Raw genomic sequence first — 26,890 nt, 5'->3', positions numbered from 1 at the left:
CACACACGAATTTCAGCTGAGGAGAACACGCACACACAAACACACACACACACGCACATGAATTTCAGCTGAGGAGAAATTAACTTGAACCAAAATGAAAGAGAAGAGGAGTAGGGACTTCTGACTCAAAGGCAAGTCTACTTCAATTGCCTGTCACTACCAAATTAAAAGTTGAAGCACAAGGGCCTTTTGAGACCTCTAAAATCGTTCTCTGATTGCTGAAGACTTTCCTACTGTAGAGAAATAAATATATTAATGGGGTACTTCTTCCTCCCACAATGTCCAAAGTCCTGTGTTTTAAAAAATTTATGTTATAGAATATTTTTATATTGCAATTATTTTTTTTCCATCTTTCTCCTGAGCAAACCTTTTTTTATATGAAGGTCACACCAACTTCCATAATGCAGAGAGGTTGTATTCTCTTAATGGTTCTAAAAGGCACATACATATGAGCAAATTGCTATCTAGATTAATTATAGAAAATGCTCAAAAGAATTCCATTATTATTTCAGATCCCTTTAAGAGGCTGTAATGTATAGATAATAATTCTGTTTACTATAATCGACATCCATACACATCTTGGAAATATCCAGAAAAAGACGTACAGGATATTTTAAGACACACACATTGTCCCATTCTTTTATTTGACCATTTCCCCTGATTTTATGGTGCATTAATGTTCAGTGGTTTTGTGATTTTTCTATTTCTTTCTCCCTTTTCCATGGGCACCATCTATCCTTCCTTTGGATGAAGTATATGCCAGTCACACAGCCCCACAGAGAAAGTTGCTATCTAGCTAGTTTGGGAATTTCTACACTTAGGCAGACTCAGGGAAGTGCTAGGAGAAGGTGGGTCCTACAAAGTGCACTCCTATTTTACCACTAAATGAGTTAAGACCCCAGAATCTTCAGTCTTTGGGAAACAATCCCATAACACAGCCTTTGATGCAATTGAAGAGCTTCTTTCATAAAGAGAGACAGATGGAAGAAACATCGAAGAAAATACTCTTCATTATAACCTCAAGAAGATTTAGAAGAGGGAAGCCATTTCAAAGAGACTGTTTTCAAAGTACATGCGGCCCTGGGGGAGAAGAGCAACTTCACTTATTCTTTTCCCTTATACAAACAAGTTTTCAGAGAAGCCCCTCTGATGAAGTATATCGTACCATGCTCATGAACAGCTGTCTCTATGTGTGAGAAAGAATATTTAGAAACAGGTAGCTATTTACTCCAGCAGTGCTAGTGTGTGCTAGTGAGTCATCGATGCAAAAATGCTGGTTTTGATTTTGTCCGTGGAATAAAATCCAAAACCTGGTGTTATCAAAAGCTTTGCAGGCCTCTCAACCAGGTCTTCTGTATTTTCTGGCTTGAAGAGATGGGAGTCAGACCTCTATATCAGGATTTCTCAACCTCAACAGAAGGATCAGATTATTCTTCATTGTGGGGGGCTGCCCTGTGCATTGCAGAATGTTTAGCAACACCCTGGCCTCTACCCACTGGATGCCAGTAGCACCTACTCAATCATAAGAATCAAAAATGTCTTCAGATAATGCCAAAATGTAGCTAGGGGTGGAGACAATAAAATCGTCTCTGATTCAGAACTACTGCTTTATATTAAGAACATCATGTTTGGAAGGATTTTGTTTTAAGGCCTGTGGCTGAGTATAGGATATGCCAAGAACATACTGAGTTGTCTAAAGAAGAATTTTCTGGCCGGGCGCGGTGGCTCACGCCTGTAATCCCAGCACTTTGGGAGGCCGAGGCTGGCGGATCACAAGGTCAGGAGATCGAGACCATCCTGGCTAACACAGTGAAACCCCGTCTCTACTAAAAGTACAAAAAATTAGCCAGGTGTGGTGGCGGGCACCTGTAGTCCCAGCTACTCGGGAGGCAGAGGCAGGAGAATGGCGTGAACCCGGGAGGTGGAACTTGCAGTGAGCCGAGATCGCGCCACTGCACTCCAGCCTGGGCGACAGAGTGAGATTCCGTCTCAAAAAAAAAAAAAGAAGAATTTTCTTAGATAAAATTTAAGCTGACAAGAACAGTAGTAAAGAAATGTTGAAGGGAAGTGCAGAAGCATTGCTCCTGGCTCTCACAGGTGGACAATATAACCCAGTTTGCTGTATTTGTCAGAGGCAGGGATTCTTATTCTGCTCTACATCCTCCCTCTTAGTCCCCATTCGAAGCATGATTAACTGTCCCCTGGCAGATGGTAGTTCAGGGCCAGCTGAAGAGCATTCGTCCCCTAAAGGCCCTCTCAGTAACTATTGGGAAAAGCCATCTTATATAGCCAATTTAGGGCTAGAAAGAAAAGAATTTTACAGAGTTTGCAGTTGAATGACAGAAGACAGAAGGAATGCAATAACTTAAATAAATCTGTAGCCATGTCTGTGGAGCGCTGAGGAATCCATTAGGGTATAAGGTAGCAAGGAGACCTCTCAAGGTGGAAAAATAAAAATAAAAAAGATTAGAAGGAAATTGCAGAGTGAAGAAATGAGCCTTTCTCATTACTTGAAAGTGTAATCTCTACTCATAAAAGCAAGCAGAAAAAAGAGACATATTAGATTTTATTATAAAATAAAAGTAGGAGGGACAAAAATGCTGCACACTCAACTGTGGTGTGTGCAAAGTGCTCAAGTAACTTGGAAAGAAATAAAGGTCTTTGACTTCTTGGCACCGTATTAGACTATTACTCTGTTCTTCTAAGAGCATGTGGCTCTGCCAGAGGCAGGAGCTATAAAAAATGAGACAGAAATGCAAAGAGGTCATGATCTTTTAAAGGAAATATATTTCACTATTTTTTCTCCATTTGAAAATCATGTTTTATTTCAACCTATTAGATTTATATTTTCAAGTCAATAATAATGTGTAAAATGTCTAAAAGGGCTTGGAATGCATTTGATAAATAGTCTGGGAATTGAAGACTGAAAGCCCCAAGTTTTCTGAATTCACTATTTTAATATCTCTAAGTTCTAGTATCTAGCATGTTAAAGATAAAGTGAAGTTTATTCACGTTTACAATATATTTAATTTTTGCATCCAAACTATCAAAAGGGAGTTCACAATGCTTTTAATTCTGATGCTTTTGTGGGGAGCAGGTATCTTTCTGATTTCTGCCACTGTGTAGGTATCTAGAAATCAGTTATCTTATGATGTTATGATGTAGTTATTTGTTTATGAAGATATAGCCATCAGCATTGATTGTGTGGCTTCACTATTGACCCTGCCTAGGGGAATTTGGACATCAAACTTTGGATTTAAAAATTATTTCTGTGGAGGTTAATTAGCTTTTTGTTAGTGGTGTTTCCTTTGAATGACATTCAGGGGAAATAAGAGAGTCTGAGCTGACACAAAATTTTAGATGACTTTGCAATAGGGAAATTACTTTTTTATGGATGTGGGTACACTAATGCTGTTAACTAACACTAATTAACTCTGCCTAGAGACAGTCCCAGCAGCTGTATGAAATTAGTATGGTTCTGTCCTACAAAATTCACACTGCTAAGGGAGGAAATAAATAAAGGTTTCTGAACATCCATGGAAAAATAAAGTGTTTTCTGTGGCACTAGTAAACTGAAAGTAGTATTTAATCCTAGATAATGTTTTCACCACCCATGCTTCTGTCCCCATCCTATCAACTTGTGAAAAAACAGGAACCCAAGTGTCTCATTCTTCCAGTTTCCAGACACCCAATGTGGTCCTCTCAATAAGTCTGTGCATCATCTCCAGTCTCTGGCTGAGCTCCCAGCAGTTCCATGTTTTCCCCCATTCTATCCCCCCTCCAGTTATGTTTCCGGATGTGTACACATCTGCTTAAGAAAGCAAAAGAATCTAAAAGTAATTGGTGTCTTTCTTGGAAAATTGACTCATTTATTTAACCAGCATTTTATTCCGTACTTAGATGTGTCCAGGAAATACATGAGCTTTGGCACATCTCTTTCTGAATCAGCAGCTTCCACACCGAGAGAGTACACCAGAGTGAAACCTAGCAACTGCCAGAAACTAAATTTAAATCAAATTGTGCATAACTTAATCACAAGATTATGTGTTCTGTTTCCTCAGTTGTATTAACAACAGTCATTCTAAGGCAATGTTTCACTGTCGTGGGAGGCTGGAGCCCAGCATGCCCTCCTGTTCCAGTTTCCTTATTCTTGCCTTGGTTTGGGAGCTCAGAATCTCGATCACCTGAAGACCACTCTACTGGAGCAGCAGGAGCATATTTGGTTCTTGTTCGATCATCAGAGTCAGCCACCCTCCTGGCTCTGATACCCTTAGGACAGAAGAAAGGGAAGGACAAAAGTCAAAAGACAGGACCATGACATAAACTCTAATACTAACCCCAGCCCACCCACTCCTCAAATAATTTCACCACCATTGGACAGAGCTGCAATACTCCGAAGGCTTTATGCCTTCTTGTGACACTTAGTCCCTGTATTAGTCCGTTTTCACGTAAAGAATGCCTGAGATGGGGTAATTTATAAAGAAAAGAGGTTTAATGAACTCACAATTTCATATAGCTGGGGAAGCCTCAGGAAACTTACAATCATGGCAGAAGGCAAAAGGGAAGCAGGCATCTTCTTCACAAGGGAGCAGGAAGGAGAATGAACGCAGGAGGAACTACCAAACACTTATAAAACCATCAGATCTTGTGAAAACTCCCACATTATCATGAGAACAGCACGGGGGAAACCACCCCCACGATCTAGTCGCTTCCCACCAGATCCCTCCCTCAACACATGGGGATTACAATTCAAGATGAGATTTAGGTGGGGACATAGAGCCAAACCATATCAGTCCCCTTAGCAGACAGAAACTTGGCACTACTTTGGAGGAGAAAAGCTGGCTTACTTTCAGAAGGGAAATTTCAAGCTAGAAACCTGGAGGAATGGGAGAAGAATCTGGCTTTACATTGTTTTCTCATTAATCAGAATCTTAGGACTTCAGAAGATAATCTCAGCTATCTGTGTGACATATCCAGTATTTCATTTCAAGTACTACATTGAACACGTTGACAGGAATTTATTCATTTTGAAATGTAAACAAATGACACCAAAAGAAAATTAGGGCTGGCTGGTTTGATGAGAAAAGCACGACTCTGCAGTCTAAATGTGACTTTGTAGAGCCTCCCAATTTGAATGCAGGGTGGTCCTGTCCTCCTGGTGCTACAGCTCTAGAATTCTTAAAGCACAGACAGAAGTTGCCAAATGTGAGTGAAGAGAAACTCATATATTGTCTTCTTTTCTCTTGTATAATCAAAGAACTGCAAGCATGAGCCCCTGAAAAGTTATTTACCTCTTTTCCTATTATAGTTAGAATTCTAGTGAAATTAGAATAGCAATTATCACTTAAATAGCTGTAATAATTGAAGACTAGGATGAATAAGTTGTAAGTGGCCTGCTTACCTTCAAATGTAATTCCTCACAATTTGCAGAATGAGACAGGGAACCTAGTGTTTCTTTTATGATAAATTAATCACTTTAAAAATGAGAGAAAATGCTATGATTTTAAAACTTAGCATGTCTTATTTTTAAGTTAGTGTTTCAGGTGATCTCAGAATGTTATTCATAATGGCACCTTACGATGATGATGCCCTCCTGGAAAGACATGAAGACTGACATTTAGATCAGTCATTTCCAAAGACAGAATATCTGTTAACTAGAGAAATCATGTCCCCTGAACTAGGATAGAGCATTGCATGAAGGAAACTGTGAACACTGAAAATCTCCAAGTTTCAAAAATTGCCATGTGGAAAAAATATTGTACTGCACAGCTTTACTTTATTTTGTGTGATAGAAACGTTTCTTGCCAGGTGCAGTGGCTCATGCCTGTAATCCCAGCACTTGGGAGGCCGAGGCAGGTGGACCACCTGAGATAGGGAGTTCAAGACCAGCCTGGCCAACAGGGTGAAACCCTGTCTCTACTAAAAACACAAAAAATTAGCCAGGCGTGGTAGCGGGCACCTGTAATCCCAGCTAGTCAGGAGGCTGAGGCAGAGAATTGCTTGAACCTGGGAGGCGGAGGTTGCAGTGAGCTGAGATCACGCCATTTCACTCCAGCCTGGGCGACAAGAGCTAAACTGTGGGAAAAAAAAAGAAAGAAAGAGAAAGAAGGAAGGAAAGAAAGAGAAAGAAAGAAAGAAAGAGGAAAGAAAAGAAGAGAAGAAAGAAACATTTTTAAAATTCTAACTGTAATTGTAAAGGCATAAATAGAATCTGATTTAAAAGACTTAATTGAATTTCACACACAGTGAATCCTTGTGAAATATAAGAACTTTTTCTAAAAAATGTTTATCTTAATATATAGCATGATTTGCTTTTTTTTCATTTCAGAATTGGTTTTCTTGTTGAAAGTTATACAGTAATATTCGATCTATTTCTTCAATATATTAGTTAGATTTCTACTTAGGCTAAATGGCAGGCCTGTTTTCAGTACCTCAGAGAGAGCAAGGGTATTTTGCTGCATTCACTTTCTGGAACTCTGCTGCACTTGGCCTGTGGTCTTTCTGTCAAGCTGGTTGTGATAGCAAGGGATGCTGTATGCGCTCATGAGTTCCAGAACCTGGGTTCTGAACTGGAAGTCCACATCAGAGCATGCGCTAAGTGCAAGTGCAATGGGTCAGAAGCTAATGAAAAGGGTCCAAAGTGTGCAGGCAACAGGGGCACTGTGGCTCCTAGGGGCATTTACCAGCTTGGCAAACAGCTTATCTGGGAAATGAGGAGTTTCTGACAACTTGGGCCAGTCACAGGCTTCATGGTGAAACTTACCATCATCAACAGCAAGCCCACAATAGATTACCGAGGACAGGGTATTGCCCTTGTAATCAGCAAGTATCACACAGGAAAGGTAAATGTTGTTGTAAAACTAAAAAAATAAGCCCACAAAATTTTGGAAATACCTCCTTTGCAGTCCCCAAACATAATCCCTTGAAATCTGTCTGGAAAGTCTTTTCCATCTGAATTACTAAAAGCCCTTCCAAGAGAAATTTGAATCTTGGCGTTGTATGAGCTGTGAATCACTGACGGACATCTACAGATCTACAGAGGTACAGTTTTCTGTCTGTGCTTATATCTACAGCTTTAACTGTATAAAGTGACTCAATCTAAGCCACTAGCTCTTGAGACGCCTCTGCAAGATCGTGTATAAACAAGACCTACTAGAATTACTCTCGATGACTTTCAAATTTGGTAGCTGTTTTATTATGGAAAGCTGTTAGAGAGAATTAAAATCTCCGAGGCATCTTCGCATACCACGGTGCCACCCATGGAGTGATGATTGCTCTTAAAGGCTAATTTGATTATGTGCCACCATTAATGGTGAAATGGGAAAGTTTGAAAACACTGTTAGATTCCAGTACAACAATTTCCCTCCCTACCCCCCAAGCTTACTTGTATTTAAGTTGCAGAAAACATCAGTGTTTCTTATTTAAAGGCCTGGCACTCTCTTGGCTTATATGTTGGGGCACATGCCTGAGTCATACTTTGTGTCTGATGTGCAATGAGTTCCCCTTGGAAATTGCCATCTTTACTCACTTGCCACTTTGTCTCCACCAACGAGGGTTTCCCAGCCCAGCGTATATAATCTGACCACCAGGCCACAAACAAGAGCATGTCGGAGGTGAAAAGAGGATGAGGCTCTAGAACAGTGTCAGACATTCGCAACACTGTATATGCTTAGAATAGGCAGGCAACATGTTAGGAAGAAACAGGTCAGGTTTTGGAGTCAGAAAAATCGGTTTCAAATCTCAGGACCTTGGCCACAGGCCAATCACTTAATCTCTTAGGTCTCAGATTTCTCACCTATAAACAGAAGAACAAATCTTTCTCATAAAGGAAGCTGTAAGAACTGGAACAGACACAGAATAAAGATTATTATGGACAACCAATAAACGGTAGCAATCTTTATTACTATCATTACAAAAAGGTTTGTACAGCTGCTCAAAATTATGGTTTGGGGCTCATTGAAATTAGAAAATTCTGTAGAGAAAACATCCTTATTGAGACAGCCTAGGACAAAACAATCTCAGCATCTATCACTGCCTACCTTCCAGGGAGGAGTAGACAGCAGAGGAAAGAGAGGTCAGCTTTGTATAATGGACAAATCAAAGACAAACCAGATAGAGCTAACGAAATGCATTCTACCTAAAATTAAACCCAATATTCTATAACTCTCTACTAATGTTACACTGTCTACATTGTCTTCCTTTGTTCTGGTTTCTGACTTCTGTTCTCCCTTTCCACATCTCCCTTCCATTCTCTTTCTGATCATGTCTATGCATCTGTCAGTTTATCTGCTGATAGTATAATCTATGATTCCAAAGACTTAAGAAGTGTGTAAAGAAATACTGCTGTGCCAGGCACTGTATTCACCAGGTGTTTCATATACATTAGTTTAACTAACCTTAACAACAACCTTGAAAACATAGCATTAGAAAATAAGGGAACTGGGCAGGGCGTGGTGTCTCACGCCTGTAATCCCAGCACTTTGGGAGGCTGAGGCAGGCGGATCACGAGGTCAGGAGACTGAGACCATCCTGGCTAACATGGTGAAACCCCGTCTCTACTAAAAATACAAAAAATTAGCCGGGCGTGGTAGCGGGCGCCTGTAGTCCCAGCTACTGGGGAGGCTGAGGCAGGAGAATGGCGTGAACCCGGGAGGCGGAGCTTACAGTGAGCCGAGATTGTGCCACTGCACTCTGGTCTGGGGGACAGAGCGAGACTCGGTCTCAAAAAAGAAAAAAAAAAAGAAAAGAAAAGAAGGGAACTGAAGCTGTCTTCCAATTAAGAAGATTTCTGAAGGTGTCACAGAGGGGAGCTTTTGAAGCCAGAAACTTAACCGGGACTTACCTACCTCCTGCCCAGTGCTGGTGCTGAGTGACTCCCTTAGCTGAAACCGCTAAATTAGAGCTCCATGCTTTGTTTTGTTCTGTGTCCTGGTTGTTTCTCTGAGCTCCTTGTGCATCCAGAGACAGCAGATCAAAGGCATCCCTTTTGCTGCATCCTTGATAGCTCTGAGACAGGCTTGAAGAACCTGAAGAGAATGTTGGACTAGAAGAGGGTCCATTATCTCACTAAACGCACACTAATGACCTAAAAAGAGGCTTTGAGATTGTCCTTTCATAATTTTGCTCAGTGTTCTAGGACTATGTAAGCAAATACAGGCGGCTTTGACTGGAAGTAAATTAGTGTAATGATATTTTGTGGCAATCCCTTCCAACACCATCAAAATAATCTGTTTGTCATGACTTGACCTTATTTTGTTCTAATCCCTGGGATATGGTTTGGCTGTGTGCCCACCCAAATCTCATCTTGAATTGCAGCTCCCCTAATTCCCATGTGTCGTGGGAGGTACCCAATGGAGGTAATTGAATCATGGGGGCAGGTCTTTCCCGTGCTGTTCTCATGATAGTAAGTCTCATAAGATCTGACGGTTTTATAAAGGGGAGTTCCTCTATACAAGCTGTCTTACCCACCACCGTGGAAGACATAACTTTGCTCCTCATTCACCTTCTGCCATAGTTGTGAGGCCTCCCATCCATGTGGAACTGTGAGTCCTTTAAACCTCTTTTCTTTATAAATTACCCAGTCTCGAGTATGTCTTTATTAACAGCGTGATAACAGACTAATACACCCTGGGGCAGAGACTTAATGTTATTTCCCAAATCTTAGTTTCTTTTCCTCTTTGGCATGCAATGAGACTATATTTCACAGCTTTCCTTGCATTGAGGGGCATGGATGATTAAATTCTGGCCAATGGAATGTGGCTCCAGCAGCTGAAAGGTGGAAGATCTCTAACATGGAACGTGCTACCCCTTCCCACCTTCATGACCTTCACTGTTCTCTGATTAGAGCAAAAGATAAATTTCTATAATCTCAAGCTAAGATCTGAGAAATACTTGTCATAGATAGCCTGCACTGTCTAATGCAATCTATTTCAAGAATATAAAGCAGCATCCCTCAACTGGGAGTAATTTTGCCAATTAAGGATATGGAAATGTCTGGACACACTTAAGATTACAACTGAGGAAGGGGTAGTATTGGCATTAATGGGTAGAGGCCAGGAATGTTGCTAAAAAATCAAAAACATAGGACTGTCTTCCACAGCATAAAATTATTCAACCCAAAATATCATTAATGCAGAAGTTGAAAAACCCTGCTTAAAGTTAAGTCCTCTGGGGGAAAAAATGATTGTCTGGTACGCACTCAATAAGCTCTTGATTGACTGGCTTCTTTGAGAAAGAACTTAAAAAAATAATGCTATCCTCATGCTGACAATCTTTTAAGCAGGAATTTATTAGGAAAAAATTTAGTCATAGAAGTAGTCACTGTTTGTGTTTCAAATTTTCTATATATAGGAAATTGTGTTGGTTAATTAAATTGGCAGATTTAGTAAAACAAACATCTTTTATTCACAGAAGTAGTGTGGTTTAGTTAATTGATGCACTTAAATCTGGAGGTTGACCATTATAATATTAGCACTATGTGAGAAATATGTATGCTGTTTACCAAAATAGTTAATCTGAGAAGTTGAAGGAAACCTTCTACCCCGATTTTTGAGTTCCTGCTTTGTCTGCAGGGATTTACCAGTTAGAACAATGTATGTGATGGGAATTGAAATGAGACCACCAACCCCTTTTAAATGTGGTATTGGAAGAGTCCCTGGTTGGGAAATATACATTTCAGTCACTGGTTTGCATTTCTTTTTTTTTAATTTTTTTATTTATTTTTGTTTTTTATTTTGAGATGGAGTCTCAATCTTGTTGCCCAAGCTGGAGTGCAAAGGTGCGATCTCGGCTCACTGCAACCTCCACTCTCAGGTTCAAGCGAGTCTTCTGCGTCAACCTCCCGAGTAGCTGGGATTACAGGCGCCTGCCACCACGCCCAGCTAATTTTTTGTATGTTTTTAGTAGAGATGGGGTTTCACCATGTTGGCCAGGCTGGTCTCCAATTCCTGACCTCAGACGATCTGCCCACCTTCGCCTCCCAAAGTGCTGGGATTACAGGCGTGAGCCACCACGCCCGGCCACTGGTTTGTATTTCAAGTGGCAAACTAAAACATAAAAATATGATAGAATTTTCTTGTGTTTTTTTTTTTAATTTTTTTTAACTGTTGTGTTTCATGTCTTTGCTAATCATTTCTAGTTTTTTTGTTTGTTTGTTTCTTTTTTTAATAGTAAGGATTTCCTCTGTCTTGAATGCCAGGAAACAAGTTATTTCCATCCTGGTATTCATTGAATATTTGTAAGATCTTTATTCTTTTGTGGGGTCAGGGAGAAGATGGGCACCCAAGCGTGAACCTGAGAAATTTGTACGTGGGTTTTTCTGGAGTTCCTCACTATAACGTGGCATTGTCCCCAAGGCCAGCTCCTCTTCCATGTGATTTTGCTACTCACACATGCAGCAATTACCAAGTGGCATTAGCTGACCGTGCTGGGTGCAGCGTTATTATTGTCATTATTTTTTCTTTTTTGAGATGGAGTCTCGCTCTCTCACCCAGGCTGGAGTGCAGTGGGGCGATCTCGGCTTACTGCAAGCTCCGCCTCCTGGGTTCACGCCATTCTCCTGCCTCAGCCTCCCAAGTAGCGGGGACTACAGGCGCCCGCCACCACACCACACTAATTTTTTGTGTTTTCAGTACCTACGGGGTTTCACTGTGTTAGCCAGGATGGGCTCGATCTCCTGACCTCGTGATTCACCCGCCTCAGCCTCCCAAAGTGCTGGGATTACAGGCGTGAACCACCACGCCCGGCCCATTTATTTTAAATATCACTTCCTCGTAATAAAATTTTCCCTCAATGTTCTTTCAGGCATCCACTTAAATAACTCATAAACGTTTTTTGCATTCTTTAAGAGGTTTTTATAAGCCAGACAACCTTAATAACCATGGCTTCAATCACAGACAGTAAAAATACGCTTTGCATTTCTCTTCTAATCCTAATATCTAGGCCAGCTTGTGGTAAAATGTTATCCGAACCTTTTTACTCAATTCATGACAGGTTTTTGTGATATATTCTACTTTCCAGGCACTGAGTTAAATTCTGGAGACCAGAAGACCAAGACGTTGTCCCTACACTGACATTTTATCTAACAGTCCTGTTTTCAGATTCCTTGCCCTTATCTCTTCCTATTTTTTGATTTCCCTCTTCCAGTTGTCATTCCATATCGGAGGGCTCCTGTGGATGCTCCATGCTCTACGGGATTGCACTCTTCTACCTGCCTCCCGTCTCTCCAGGTGAAGAGACACCCAAAGGAGCTTCCACTCTACTGACTCTCTGGAGCCATGTTTTGCTGTGGCCACTATGACTTTACCACATTCCAGGACAAGCAATTTAAACCTCATGCCTCAGTTTCCCCACCTGGAATGTGGGAACGATAGTGGTATTCACCTCTTAGGGTTACCATGAAGATGAAATAAGTGAATGCCTGTTAGTTAACTATTAAGAACAGTGCCTGGCACATGATCAATGGTGTTCCATGTTGATGTTGATGCTGATGTTCTTACCCCTAAGTTCTCCCTTTCCCTTTTCAGTCAGGGCAATTAATCTGCCTTATGCCTGATTTCCTCAAGGCTAGGCTTTCTAAGTGTAGGATGACCATGCTTCAAATCAATAAATCCATATTAATATACTAACAGGAAAAGACTTGAGAACTTCCAGGCACACTTTCTTTCTCCTCTAGTTTAAAGGAGGCGAGCAGAAGACAAATATTGGTTTTTATCCACCACTACAATGTGATAGAAATATAGAATTTGTGTATTCAAATATGAACCCTCAAATTTGGATTATACGGAAAATAACATTTTAAGATTCTTACTTGTATTAGTCAGCATTCCATGACAGAAACATATAACCAGGATAGATAGATAACAGCTAGCTAGGTAGCTAGCTAGATAGATTTAGACATATAGATAGATAGAGTACAAAGAATTGGCCTACATGACTGTGGAGGTTAGATAAGTCTGAAATCAATATGGCAGGCCATCAAAAAAGAGAGAATGGAGACTCCCAGGCTGAAGCTGATGCTGCAGTCCACAAGGAGAATTTCCTGTCCCCCAGGTAAACCTCAGTTCTACCTTTACATCCTTTCAACTGGTTGAATCAGGCCCACCCAGATTATGGAAAATAATCTGCTTTACTGAAAGTAAACAGATTGCAGATGCTAACAAGGTCTACAAAATACCTTGCCAGCAACACCCAGGTTAGTGCTTAATTGAATGACTGGGTACTGTCGCCTAGTCAAGTTGACACATTGAAATGACAATCACACTCCTCTGTGTCAGATGTGTGCTTTTGTATTTATTCCTCACAGAAATACCAGGGCGAGGATTACTCCCCATTTCATAAGTGAGGAAATTATGGTTTCATGATCTGAAATACTGTGTAACTCAACTAAATAGTAGGAAACAGGATTTGAACACGTGATTATTTGGCTCTAAAACCTGTTTTACATGCATTTTCTGTAGGAAGTTTAGTTTTTCCTTCCATATTCTTGATCTCCTGCCTGGGACCTCAGTCTTTGTAGGCATGACGCGTATGTGTAAGCGTCGATCTCCAAGTACATAACAAAGCCACACATGAGTTATTTTGGACTTTCCTATTGTTGTATTTATTTATTTTTCTGTTTAACTTCATTAGTATGGAAAAATCCAAGTGTACTAACTGTATTTGTTCCAGCTGTAATCTGTCTTCGTTGCTGATTGGTATTTCACTATGCAGGAGAGGTTAGAATATTTTACTATGCAGAGTAATTTACACACAGAGTTGTCATCGTATCAAAGCCAAGTTTCAAACACCCAAGACTGGTCCGCATACTGCAGTTTTGGTAGTGAGTCTGCCTGCCTAGTAAAGGGTACCTAACTTTGAAGGATTTTTCTCCTTAAGAAAAAGGATCCCAATACCTCTTACTGGTTCATAGAGATTTCCCTATGTTCAGATCCAGGTAGGTTTTGCTCAACGTACATATGATCTACATAACTATATATTATACAAGGGCACAGAACATCCAATAATCCAACTGCACACACCATTACCTCTTCTGAGGCACACAGACTTTTCCCTTAGATCTTCATACTGTTTACCTAAAAATATTTCGTACACCTGTACATGAAATCAAAGACTGCTTTCTTTAATAAAGCAAAGGGATGATTTTAAAGGTAACTTTTAAAAATAGCCTGCCAATATCTGCTTTTATACTCTAGAACAGAGTGAGTGATTGTTTTCTGTTTTTTATTCCCTTTTCTCTTTCTTGCCCTAAAGGGAGTTGGTAAAATTTTCTGTGGTTTCACAGGGACAACTTTATGGTAGCTAACAGTAATATGAAGCCCATCTATGCCAGAGGGCTTTGCTACACTGGCCCCATCTGCGGAGAGTCCAACAGTGATTCCATAACAGGCTTCTGTCTTGAGCATCCAATTTGCCTCTAAGATATTTCAGTGCGTGGAGAGTTAAGATGTTTTCTTGACAGGCAGCCAAGGAAGCCAAGTATGTGATTCATTTTCCTAGAGAGAAAAAGAAAATCTTCCCATTAATTACCTCTTACCTATTTGTATAATGCAGATGAAGGGTTTGTTTCTCAATCAAATTATATTTTATTATACATGAAGAAGAGAATATCCTTTGTTTCATTGCACTAGATAATTTATTTTATAAAATTGTTATTAACTATTAATAATTGTTATTACACAATGGGCCAATATTCTTTTCCACTAAACATGGATGAAGTAAGACAGCTTGCAAACTCAAAACACACACACATGCATGCACTCACCAGAAAAAGAGCTCTTGCCTCTGGCATGTTATCATCTGACAAGAGCATAGGGTGCTGTGCATATTATTTTTCACATTCTCCAAATAGGAACTTGAGCAGCCTGTCATATCAAATCTGAACTTGTCCAGCATTTCTAAGCAGAGTCCTCCACTCCCACCTTCTGCCATCATTTAAGAAATCTCCTTTCCTGGTACCGTTCAATAACAGATGCATTACTTATATATAGTTTTTTTTTTTGGAGGCAGGGCCTCACTCTGTCATCCAAAGTTGGAGTGCAGTGGCACGATCCTAGCTCACTGTAGCCTTGAACTCCTGGGCTCAAGGAATCTTCCTGCCTCGGCCTTCCAAGAAGCTGGCACTACAGGCACATGCTACTACACTCACTGATTTTTTATTTTTTTAATTTTTTTTTTTGTAGAGATATGAGTCTCACTATGTTACTCAGGCTGGTCTCAAACTCCTGGCCTCCAGTGATCCTCCCACCTCAGCCTCTCAAAGTGTTGATATTACAGGTGTGAGCCACTGTGCCTGGCCATATTTTTTCTTTGAATTTACTTTGTACAATAGTGTTAAGCTCCTTTTTCTGGCCATTTGGTCTCATCCAAGAAATAGTAAGCTTCTTGCAAAGAAGAAACAGACTTTCTCTTTTGAGAATTTTCACACATCCTTCATGCTCACAGCATATAACCAAAGAACACAATTTTTTGTAGGATCTCAACAAAATTAAGTTCCTTGTTCTTATAAATAGTTAAATTAGGGGGAAAGTGACTGAACAGGAAAGCTACTGTTAAGGATATCATTCCTGGACCACGTGCTTAGACACATACTAATGAAAGCAAGTCCCAGCCCATTCTAGCTCTGACCTTATCTCATGGAAGTTACCAGATCACTATCTACAGAAACGTTAAAAGTCCAAGGAGATCAAAAGTATATAAGAGCTGTTTCAGAAAAACCAGCATCTTCTTGACCCATAGGGAAACCTTGGAGACATCATGAATTTCTCAGAAGAGCCCTAGCTCTAGAGACTATTATCTCTTGCCAGTACTAAAAAGGCTTAGCATTTTAATTCAGATTTTCTATACTGAGACAACATATGCTAACCATATTTGGAAGCAGTTAAAATGGTGACACCCACTGCCATGCGCACATGTCCTCATTAACTTTGGGAATGTGTTACAGGCAGGTAGGAAAGGCAGCTAGCAAGTGGAATTGGAATGGCAAATAATGGGAGCACTCATAATGCAAATGTACATTAAAAGGTCATTAACAAACTGGTCAGATTACTTGCAACCTATGTGAAAATCAGATGCACCAGTACCCACCAGGACATATGCAGATTCCCTCCCATTGTAGTAAAAACCATCTTGAGTGTAACAGATTGACTGGGTGTGTCAGGCTGAGAGGCGTTAGCAGAGCTGCTGTGTGCATGGAAGAAATAAAGAAGGACTTACAGAGCATGCAATTGCAAGTTCTCCCTGGGCCCAGGACTATATCATTAAGAGATGGCTCCATAATAACATACGCTCACTCCCCATTCCCATCCACAGAGATAAAGTCATAGTAAACCTTCAGCAGCAAGAGCAACCTTGAAGGGGAAAAGTGGCACCAAGAGGCAGCTAAAGGAAGGTGATCTAGAAAAAAGGTCCAGTGCCACCATTACTATTACCAGATGAAAGGGAGGTAAGCTAAGGACAGAAATGTGCAAAAGGCTGCAGTAGGGGTGGTGTGAGGCAGCTTTCTTGCCAACTAATCTTATTTAAAACCAATCTATCTTATTTGATATATCTTATTAGGTATATCTAATAAGATATATCAAATATAATCAAATGTTATATCTGTCAGGCCTCTGAGCCCAAGCTAAGCCATCATATCCCCTGTGACCTGCACGTATGCATCCAGATGGCCTGAAGTAACTGAAGAATCACAAAAGAAGCGAAAATGGCCTGTTCCTGCCTTAACTGATGACATTACCTTGTGAAATTCCTTCTCCTGGCTCATCCTGGCTCAAAAGGTCCCCCACTGAGCACCTTGTGACCCCCGTCCCTGCCTGCCAGCGAACAACCCCCTTTGACTGTAATTTTCCACTACCCACCCAAATCTTATAAAACGGCCCCACCCCTATCTCCCTTCGCTGACTCTCTTTTCGGACTCAGTCTGCCTGCACCCAGGTGATTAAAAAGCTTTATTGCTCACACAAAGCCTGTTTGGTGGTCTCTTCACATGGACGAGAGTGAAAATATCAAACCTATCTTATGAGATATATCAACTTGATATCTAATAGTATATCAAACCTCTTATTTGATATATCAGTATCACAGGTTTTCTTTTTTCTTCTGAGAATCTATAAGAGAGCTTGACTCTGCAACAGTTTCCACATTTTGCTTCTCTCATTCTTCTCTCTCCTTCTCTCTCTCTATTGATCCTCATCAGAAAATCAAGGAGAGATTGGACCATACTGCTTGGTGTCCTACCTTTACAAGAAAATCTGCCTCAGCAATCAGTAGTTCAAGACAAATGTGGTGCCACATTTTGTCTATACACCCCTGCTAGGTCCCCAAATGTCAGAGTGATTCTGAGTCTCAAATCTTTGTAGTTCCAGGTAAAATTGCTACATCTTTTCTCCCTACCAGATGCCTCCTGTCGTCACTGTTGACCCAGAGCTCTGGCTCAGGGTGATGTTTCTACCCGGTGGTTGGCTTGTCTTTCCTTTAGAATGCATCCAGAGTTGGAGTTTGCAAATGTAGAGTAGGTGCATATTCAGAAAGAAGGCAAGACAGCAAGGAAGGAAGGAATAAAGGAATGAGGGAGGGACAGAGGGAGGGAGGGAGGGAAGGAAGGAGGGAGGAAGGGAAGGAAGGAAGGGAGAGAAGGAACTAAAATAGGGTGACTAGTTTAGGTAAGATTGTACATATTTTAATTGCCGCAAAAAGACGCTTCCCTCTCCCCAATTAATTCTTGTACCCTGATTCCTCATTGTATATGAAATGCCATCATTAAAAAATAATTTGTTGGCTCTTATCCCTACAACTAATACTACTAATACTCTTCTATAACAACTACTACTAATATTCATGAAATATATAAATAAATAAAAATAAATAATAAAAATAATAAAGACTTCACAATTTAGATTATATATTTTTGATATTAAATAGAAATTTACACTTTTCATAAACAGACTGTCTTTTTAACTTCATTGCAATATGCGGACTAGGTTTTATTATACAGATAAGAAATTGAGACTCAGAGGAGTTAAATAATTTAAGGAAATTCACACAGATAATAAATTTTATAGTTGAAATATATAAGCAGCTCTGACTTTAAAATATGATCCTTCCCACCCCCATATATCAAGTTGCATGTTTTTGCTTGCAGCCTTTTAAAAAGTAGAAATAATCCTCGGTCAAGTGCTGCACATGAATTCATATTAAAGTGTCTGCACTCTCCTGCTGATAAAGACCCAAATGTGGCAGAAATGGTACAGAAGAGGTGGCAGCTTGGGATTTGGCAGTCTTGTGAAGAGTTAGCCATGGCTATAAACAAGGGTATGTGGAATCCAATGGGAGCCTTCTTAACTAGCACATCCCAAAGAAGTTACAGAGAGTTCAAGCCCTTCAGCCCATTTCACAGATGGAGATGCTGAGGCCAAGGCTATTAGACACATCCACTATGCTACATTAGATCAGTGACAAAGCTGATTCTCCTGACTTCCAGTCTAGTGAGCTTTCTATCATCCAGTCCTGTCCCTATGTGATCAGCTGCATAAATTCTGAGTAAAACAACTGACTATATTGTTCAATATCCACTATAACATGCAACTTGCTCATTAGAAAGTTAAGGCTAACTTTTTCCCCAACAGGAAAGTCAGAAACAAATCATTTTTAGTAATAATGAAGCTCTGTTAGAAGTACCACTCACCTTAAAAATGTGTTTAGGAATTATTAATATACTCTCAGCATTCTGATTTTCCTGGCTTTCTGAAGCTAAGATGTTGCAGGAGAGCCTTCGTGGCTTTGATCACAGGCAATCAAAGACAACTTTGTGTAACTTCCAGGGACACGCTGTTGCTGGAAAAGTCGGAGCTCTGCTATGCAAAAGAAACTGCTACAGAAATCCCCTTCATTCTTAACTCCAGATCGAATTAGGATCAGAAGGCTCTTGTTCGCCGCCCAGGAGTCTGTGGTTTTAATTTTCTTATCTGCATTTTTCTTTCCTGCCCATTCCAGGTAGCTGTCACAAAAAATATGAAAAGGGTGTTAATTTGTTGATCGTTCTTTGCTGCTTCTCACTTTCATGTTTACAGCAAGGAGAAGAGCAATTGTTTCTACCAGTTGCTTTAGTGTTTTGAGTTCTCATGTGTGTAATAACTATCTTGGTAGGCCCAGAACACAGAATCTCATCCAATTTTGAAATCTGGATTTTATGCCAGATGGATTATTTTAGTACAGATTACAAATGCTTATACTATTCCGCCTAGCAGAGTTTGGGTCACAAAAATCATTAAATGTAAAACATTGCACAGAGTTGCCCAAATTGTCATGTCTCTAGCCAAATTTATGGAAATAAAAGGAGTCATGCATTTGGGTTATTTCTACAGTTTGGAAACTTTGGCTCTTATCTTCTCTTAAGCTACTCAGGAAATTTCCAAACTCTAAAATCTGAGAGGAATGGTTCAGACAGACAAAGGTGGTCCAGAATGGAGACTTTCCTGATGCCAAGGATGGTAGGACCTGTGGATGTCCACTTCACCCCTGTGATCTTACCTCTTGTGAGGTTTTACTGATGACCTTGGCTTCCCCTTTGATGAACCTTTTGGTGGCTGAGCCTCTTGAAACTGACTTGGACAAGCTTGGACAAACAACCTTCTTTTGAATCAACAGAGTGTAACTGAAATACCGTTGGAAAATTCAAACAATACTCTTATTAATGCCAGAGAGAAACAATACGTAAATAAACCCAAGAACTTAAATGAATACTTAAGAAACATACACCTTGCTTTCACAGTGTTAGCTGGAACTCAGGAAAGCGGTGTTGGAAAAAGTGGAGGTGGCATGTTTCTTTTATTTTATTGTTTAAGATGAAAGGGGATTAAGCATGTTTAAATTCTAAGGGAGAAAAAGGTTGCTGTAAATTGTGACATTAAAAAGACTGATATTAAATCACAGAATATTTCTTCAGTGGGGTACTGAAATTTATGTCTGTAATCACTATTCATGCTTTCTATTCTTTTTTCTTTGAGACGGAGTCATGTTCTGTCGCCAGGCTGGAGTGCAGTGGCGCGATCTCTGCTCACTGCGAGCTCTGCCTCCCAGGTTCAAGCAATTCTCCTGCCTCAGCCTCCCGAGTAGCTGGAACTACAGGCACGTGCCACCACGCCCAGCTAATTTTTGTATTTTTAGTAGAGACGGGGTTTCACCATATTGGCCAGGATGGTCTCGATCTCCTGACCTCGTTATCCACCCGCCTCGGCCTACCAAAGTGCTGGGATTATAGGCGTGAGCCACCCCGCCTGGCCCATGCTTTCTATTCTTTCTTCAACAAACTGACACTATCTTTCTTCAACCAACTGATACTTTCTGCCTTCGCCTCTTCTCAGGGTCTGCCTTGTTTACCTTAACCCATACAGGAAGCCAGATCACCATTGGAGATTTCCTTCCTGATCATGTAAAGAGAACACAACAAGGATTTGGGAGATTAATCTGATGTGTAAGAGCTAGACAATCCTTCTCAAAAGGATGCCCCTACTCCCTAGCTAGGACCATGCATAAATGGCATGCCCATATTGCTCTGAGACTTTCTTTTCCCTTATCCTCCCATGGCTGTGCAGACATCAGTTGAGACTATATTCTTCCTTAGTACTCTAATACATTCAGGCAGGTTACAATCAAGTCTTGCAGTCCTGGGAGCTCTTTTGTCTACTTAAGGTAACTGTGATTCTCTACTTTTATTTATTATTTGTTTGGCTCATAGTTTAGCTCTCAGGGAACAATTTTATTTTCATTATTCCTAAATTCTTGGGAGACACCCTATGGTATCCAACAAAGACTAACAATACCATCCAGCAGTGCAAATTAACTCTAAGTAAATCGATGAAAAATGGACCTTTAATCTGATTGAGGTGTAGAAAATGGCTACCTGAAAGTGATACTTTTTCCTTTTGATTATTTTGTATGGCAGTACCTTGAAGTAGGGAAAACATGTTTTCTTTTTCTCTGTGTGTAAAAATCACCAAAAGTTACTTTGAACATCAAAAGAACACCACTTTAAATTGCTTTTCTGGTTGTTCCCTTCAATTGGCAATTCCCTGGTTTATATTTGTGTGTCATCTCTTTTAATGTCCTCTCTAAACCTGTTGCTCAATGATTCATTAAAATTGATAACACCCTACTTCAGATCAGCGAAGTCATTTCCCTTGAACTTTTTCTCATAGTCACTTTACAATTAAAATCATTGAGTAGAATCTTAACTCTGTTAAGTGAACATTTACAGTTTTCTGAATTAGCCGGAACTATATCAATACATGTGTTAGTGTGCACATGTGTCTAGACAGAGAAAATGAGAGAGAAAGAAACAGGGAGACCACTGAAGGAAGGTTACCCTCTGTATTTTATTCCCACAGTTCTTTGTTCAAATTGTGATTAAATCACTTATCAGATCATGCAATGATGTCACTATTTGTATTTGTTCTTGCCCTTACGCTGTTTTATCCAGCTTTGTGTTTCAAGGGCTTGGCACATAGGCAGAAATTTCAAAGGTGTTTAACAAATGTTTGATAAAGTAATTAATTTCGAATCAGGGCCCATGTGTGGTACCCAATGCATATTCTAGTGTAGAGAGGTGTTAAAATTAACCATGCAACCTAACATAACAGTCAGCACACAGAAGTGCAAAATAGTTCCAAGAATTGTACTATGTGTAGCTCTTCTCTTTTCTCTTTTCTCTATCGTCCAGGCTGGAGTGCAGTGGCGCGATCTTGGCTCACTGCAAGCTCCGCCTCCCAGGTTCACGCCATTCTCCTGCCTCAGCCTCCCGAGTAGCTGGGACTACAGGCGCGCGCCACTACACCTGGCTAATTTTTTTGTATTTTTAGTAGAGAAGGGGTTTCACTGTGTTAGCTAGGATGGTCTCGATCTCCTGACATTGTGATCCCCCAGCCTTGGGTTCCCAAAGTGCTGGGATTACAGGCATAAGCCACCACGCTCGGCCTCTCTTTTCTCAATTTTAATAAATACGAAATTTAAAAAATGTTGCTTTGATTGGCTAATTTACCATACAATATTTTGTGTTTCATGCACCTGCTTTTCATTTCGTAACTATCAAGGACACACAAAATACCAGATTCAGGCTAAATGCCAGGAATTAAAGTCAGAACAAGTTTGAAATGAAAATAATAATAATAATTGGTAAGTAACCAGGCAGCACGACATAAGTATTCATTTAGGGAATCAGAGGCCCTGGATTTTAACCCTGTACTCTTTCTACCTGTGGGATCTAAGTCAAGTGTATTCATTGTCTATTGCTAACAATCTATTGCTAAGTTATCTGTCAGTTACCCGAAGTTATCTGCCTTTTCTCCAAAATGCAGCAGCTTAATACAACACAAATTTATTATCTCACAGTTTCTGAGTGAGGAATCTGGGCATAGCTTAACTGAGCCCTCCTTCTCGAGGTCTTTCACAAAGCTACAATCATACACAAGAGTAATGTCTCATCTGCAGTTTCAACAGCAGAGGCATCTACTTCTGAGTTTACTCGTGCAGTTGTTGACAGTATTCAAGTCTTGAGGATCGTTGGACTGAGGATCTCAGTTACAGTTAGCCAGAGGGCACCCCCAGTCCCTTGCCATATGAGCCTTTCCAACATACTATCTTGTTTTATCAAAGGGTACAAGCTCAGAAAGCATTAGAGAGACTCTGCCACCAAGATACATGTCACAGTCCTCTATAATCAAATCACAGAAGTGACCTTTAACCATTTTCTCTGTATTCTATTGTTTAGGAGAAAGTTACTAGCCCCACTTTCAAGGGAAAGGGACTACACAAGACTGTGAATGCCAGAAGGTGGGGATCACTGGAGGCCACCCTAAAGACTGCCTGTCACAACAAGTGACTACATTTCTCTAAGCCGACTTTCCTCTTCTGTAAAATACAGGTCAAAATATCTCCTACCTCATGGGATTGATGTGGAAATCAAATAGTACATTTAAGCCCTGAGCATATAGTGAGTGCTCAGTAAATGTTAGTCATCATTAGGTAATTACAACACACCACAAAATGTCTTATGCTGTCCTTATCCCAAAGACTATGGGAGTACATGGAAAGAACAGATAACAAGATCTTGAAAAATATAGACCAAATTTTCAGAACAAGTGAAGTCTATCCTGAGACCTGAATGAAGGAGAGCTGTAATCAGATGAAGAATAAGAAGCAAGACAATAGAATTCCAGGGAGGAAAAAAAAAAAAGAAAAAAAAGCCTAGCCGAGAGAGAGCAGTAGTGCCAGCTAGCTTGACAACTAGGAAGGATTTCTTGCCCCTTCTCCTCAGAATGTCTGCTTTGAAAAGTGGAACACAGACAAGTAATGTCAGAGGTGTGCAAATGTGCATATGCATGCATCAACTCCACCACCAGGACACATGGTACACAGGACTCCATCCGATGGAAGTTGGTTGGCCTTTAATAAATACAGAAATCTCTAGAGAGTGGGAAAGAGGAGGATGAAAGTGGGAAAAGGAGTCAGAATTGTCACCTCTAGATGAAAAAGTTTTCTAAGTTTCCAGGGATGCTTCCTCTGGGAGTGAGATGCCGCCCGGCTCCCAGCTCCTCTCAACCAGTAGGTCCCTGGACCAGGGAGAGGCAGACCCCCAGAATAAACTCCCTTGGCTCATCCATCCTCAAGAATTTTATTTTTATAACTTATAACTTATGTACATGAATTTATATTTTTTTAACTTGTATTTTAAGTTCAGGGGTACAAGTGCAGGTTGATTACATAGGTAAACTTGTGTCATGGGGGTTTGTTGTACAAATTATTTCATCACCCAGGTGGTAAGCCTAGTACCCATTAGTTATTTTTCTTGATCTTCTCACTTCTACCACCCTCTGTCCAGTGAAAGGTCCCGGTGTGTGTTATTCCCCAAGAATTTTATGACCCTGTTTAAATTTCTCAATTCTAACACTGGCCAAATTTGTTATTAGCCTGAAATTCATTTCATAGCTTCCATATTTTGAGGTAATTATATTAATTTTCACTTGATTTTGTTTTCCTTTGAATCACTGATACATTTAGATTGCTCAAAATAAAACAAAATATTATTTCTTTTTTATATTTTTTTTTTCTGAGATGGAGTCTCACTCTATCACCCACGCTAGAGTGCAGTGGCTCCATCTCAGCTCACTGCAACATTCGCCTCCCAGGTTCAAGCAATTCTCCTGCCTCAGCCTCCAGAGTAGCTGGGACTACAGGTGCATGCCACCATGCCCAGCTAATTTTGTATTTTTAGTAGAGACGGGGTTTCACTATGTTGGCCAGGCTAGTCTCCAACTCCTAACCGCAGGTGATCCACCCGCCTAGGCCTCCCAAAGTGCTGGGATTACAGGCGTGAGCCACTGTTCCCAGCCTAAATATTTTTTTAAAGTACACGCTGAAGAGCCACTTTCCCACTCCCATATCTGTCCACCCTTTTCCAAAGCATAAATGGTAACCACTTTAACTTTTCTCCAACTTGTTTCTTTGATTTTCTCCCAACATTTTATTTTGAAATTGTTTAAAGCATAAGAAAAGTTGCAAGAATTCTATAAACACCCATATGCCCTTCAGTGAGTCATCACTTGATACCATTCTGCCACATTTGCTTCATCTTGCTCTGTATGTATATACATTTACATATATTTATTTGGGAGTTAGGTACAGAAATTCCATTTACATATATTTATTTGGGAGTTAGGTACAGAAATTCTGACACTTTACCCCTATGATTGAATCCTCCTAAAGAAACATGCAGAAATATCTAAAAACACCTTGAAAAAAAAAAAGAGGTTGGGAAGGGACTAGCCCCATCCAGCGTGAAACCATCCTGTAAAGGCTCTATAATTAAAACAGTGGTGCTAGAGCATACCTAGACAGACATACCAGAGAAACAGCATAGAATATGCAGAAACAGACTCAAACCTGTTTGTGGAAATTTAGAAGCAATTAAGGTGCCATCTCAAAGCAATGAGAAAAAATGTTCTTTTTAATAAATGGTGTGGAGGAAATTGGATAGCTATTTGGAAAAATGTTACCTCAGATTCACTACGTTCATAAAATACACTCCCAGTGTGCAAAACATGAAACCATACAAGCACTAGAAGAAACCATGAGTAAATTTCTTCAGAATCTAAGTTTAAGAAAATCCAGGTACAATTTCAAAAACTGATAACTTTGACTGTATACATGATTTTAAGACATCACATGGCAAAAAGTGTACAAGAAATTCATCCATGAAACCACTTTTAGTCCATATGCTTACTGAACCAAGCAGTGAGGTTTATTATTCAGCGTCGATTAATGTTCCGTGAGTTCAGACGGAGCTAGACTCTTTTCTCTGAGATTGCCTTTAAAGATGGGTTGAGTGACTCAGTAATATACAACGTTGTTCTGGGTCCAGGAAATGGATGTTGTACTTGAAGGATCTGCTCACTTTGTCTCCAATCCAAGTATTTAATATTCTTCTATGTTTGTGTGGTTCTCTCTTTCTACTTAATTTTGCATTTAATGTATTTCTAATAAAAACATGAGACTCAATTAAAGACATTCAGTTTGAGTTTGGAAGCATCAGAAGACAGAAATGCTTTTTTTTCTGATTCCTTTTGAACAACAGAAATAAATTGAACTCAATCATGTTTGCATGAATGATTCTATTTTTGTTTAAGGAAATCTTGCATCCAAAGACTTTGCAGAATTAGATAAATTTCTTGTCAGAGTTTTGCTAACTAATTTATTTTTATTTGAAGGCATATGGTTAAGAGTCTTTCCTTGACAAAATACCATGTAATTAATTTTGATGTATCACTGTAAATGAGGCCATTGTACCTTCTCCATGATTAAATATTCACAAACATCACCCAGGGCTTTCAAAAGGACTCTGTTTCCTTCTCACAGCAAAGGCCTGGCAAGTAACAACAGTCCCTTTCCTAGTGATGGGTAAATGCAAGAAAATATGAAGATCCAAGAATTTGTCAAATGAAACAACAGCAATCAATTTTCTACCACTCCACCTGTGGAAACATGTAAAGTCCCCAATGAGATTTTACACTATAAACATAACTGTTGGATAAGTTAAAATATGACAGTTTAATAAAAATGGTCATGTTCCAACAGATCATTCAACCAGCAAGCTCGGAAACCTTCTATATATAAATTAATATATCAAGATGTATCCTTCAAGAAATATGTGTCTTCTAGTAGGAATGTAGGCTGTTGAAATTTAAATAAGTTATTTTTTATCAATACGATTTTGAAATGGTTCTACAATTCCAAAGGTAGAAATAGGAAAGTCTGTTTTCTTTATTGCAATTTTTAAAAATATGTTTCTTGGCTGATAAGATACTAAATAGCAGCTACATTCACAATGATTTCAGAAATGCCCCCCACCATCACCCACTTTTACTCACAGTTTGCTCCCTTTCAAAATGTGACAATTGCTGTTTTGCAGTGACAAAAAAATGTATTGATGTTCTAATAAAAAAAAACATAAATTAACCTGTCAAGGATTGAACATCATTAAAAGAGCTGATCAATATAATAAAAATCTGGTCTCCAGTTTCAAGTCATGGCCTGAGAAAGCTATTTAATATCTTAAGAACTCAGTTGCCTAAATTGTGAAGAGCAAAGTTTTAAAAGGTTGCAAAGTGTCTTAAGGGCAAGAAAAGCATCAGAAAGAATAGCTTAGAGGAGCATTGAGTATGCCTTCCAAGAAGGCCCCGGCAAAGGGGCAATGGGAGAGACTGGGATTAACCAGGCGTCTGAGGATTGAGTACACATCGCCCTGGTAGTACAGAAAGGCTTTCTGAGAGAAACAAGAGCAGTAAGGTGTTTAAGGGAGTTGGTTTCTACATCTTCAGCTTCCATAGTCATCTTCCCTAAAATT

The 26,890-nt window shown here is 39.9% G+C and overlaps 1 protein-coding gene and 1 long non-coding RNA gene across 13 annotated transcripts in view; one reads left to right on the top strand and one right to left on the bottom strand.

The window, feature by feature from the left end:
- Nucleotides 1-26,890, top strand: part of GRIK1 (glutamate ionotropic receptor kainate type subunit 1) — a 404,320-nt gene that overhangs the window by 175,463 nt on the left and 201,967 nt on the right. The window lies entirely within an intron of this gene.
- LOC129022325 (uncharacterized) lies at nucleotides 3,841-4,669 on the bottom strand. Its single transcript, XR_010125249.1, has 2 exons — nucleotides 4,541-4,669; nucleotides 3,841-4,269 (listed from the first exon to the last, which is right to left on the bottom strand). It is a non-coding gene; the product is annotated as an uncharacterized LOC129022325 (long non-coding RNA).

Source organism: Pongo pygmaeus, chromosome 22 (genome assembly GCF_028885625.2).
Source record: "Pongo pygmaeus isolate AG05252 chromosome 22, NHGRI_mPonPyg2-v2.0_pri, whole genome shotgun sequence".
Classification (NCBI taxonomy): domain Eukaryota; kingdom Metazoa; phylum Chordata; class Mammalia; order Primates; family Hominidae; genus Pongo; species Pongo pygmaeus.
The sequence above is the reverse complement of the archived record's forward strand: the minus strand, read 5'-3'. Positions and strand labels throughout refer to the sequence as shown.